Here is a 1608-nt window from a genome sequence, read left to right on the forward strand (position 1 = left end):
AAAGCATTCATTACTGGATCCCCCATATCATAGTTATCAGTTAGACATACTTTATTTAAAAAGGCAGTAACAGTTTTTTTTTCTCCTAGGGATAGAAACTCTAAAAAGGAAACATTATGAGATCTGAGTCTAATAGTAAACATAATGATATCTATGCATTAGAAAACAAGATGGGAAGAAAGAAAAAAGTTCTCAAAGTAAAATTACAAGTAGTTCGACTGTCGTACATTTGTAGTAGTAGTGATATACATTTCATAATTTTCTTTTAAAAACTAAAACATATCGAAAGATAAAATCATTCACCAACATTTTGAAACATTTTTATGCAAAATATATATATATATTTTAAAAAAAGGTACATGCTTTCCAGTCCTACAACTCTCAATAGAAGAAGCACATGGTTGGTAGTGACGACCCAGAGCAGTAGTTGGTCCATTATTTTGTGCCCTACTCTGAATATTCTTCTGTAGGTTTTACTTCTATCTTCTGCTTGTAGACTCAGTTTCTTTCTTTCTTTAATTCTGCTGCTCTGGGTTCAACATCCCTTCTGCAGCCAGATAGTGTAAACACTTCAGCCTTTTAAGACCTCTTTTTGCACATTAAACATTCAAAAAAAATAAAATAAAATAAAATTATGAAGTGTAAAAGAACCTCCCAGCCTGACCGGTCTGGTGTGGGGGGGGGCACCATTAGGACACTGAAGAGATGGGGTTGAGAGTCTGGTCTGGGGGGGCACCATTAGGACACTGAAGAGATGGGGTTGAGAGTCTGGTCTGGGGGGGCACCATTAGGACACTGAAGAGATGGGGTTGAGAGTCTGGTCTGGGGGACATTAGGACACTGAGAAGGGTGAGGGCACCATTAGGACACTGAAGAGATGGGGTTGAGAGTCTGGTCTGGGGGGGCACCATTAGGACACTGAAGAGATGGGGTTGAGAGTCTGGTCTGGGGGGGCACCATTAGGACACTGAAGAGATGGGGTTGAGAGTCTGGTCTGGGGGGGCACCATTAGGACACTGAAGAGATGGGGTTGAGAGTCTGGTCTGGGGGGGCACCATTAGGACACTGAAGAGATCGGGTTGAGAGTCTGGTCTGGGGGGGCACCATTAGGACACTGAAGAGATGGGGTTGAGAGTCTGGTCTGGGGGGCACCATTAGGACACTGAAGAGATGGGGTTGAGAGTCTGGTCTGGGGGGGCACCATTAGGACACTGAAGAGATGGGGTTGAGAGTCTGGTCTGGGGGGCACCATTAGGACACTGAAGAGATGGGGTTGAGAGTCTGGTCTGGGGGGCACCATTAGGACACTGAAGAGATGGGGTTGAGAGTCTGGTCTGGGGGGGGGCACCATTAGGACACTGAAGAGATGGGGTTGAGAGTCTGGTCTGGGGGGCACCATTAGGACACTGAAGAGATGGGGTTGAGAGTCTGGTCTGGGGGGGCACCATTAGGACACTGAAGAGATGGGGTTGAGAGTCTGGTCTGGGGGGGCCACCATTAGGACACTGAAGAGATGGTGGTGGTCCTCTGTAGCTCAGCTGGTAGAGCATGGCGCTTGTAACGCCAAGGTAGTGGGTTCGATCCCCGGGACCACCCATACACAAAAAA

The sequence above is a fragment of the Coregonus clupeaformis genome, chromosome 3, assembly GCF_020615455.1.
Source record: "Coregonus clupeaformis isolate EN_2021a chromosome 3, ASM2061545v1, whole genome shotgun sequence".
Lineage (NCBI taxonomy): Eukaryota > Metazoa > Chordata > Actinopteri > Salmoniformes > Salmonidae > Coregonus > Coregonus clupeaformis.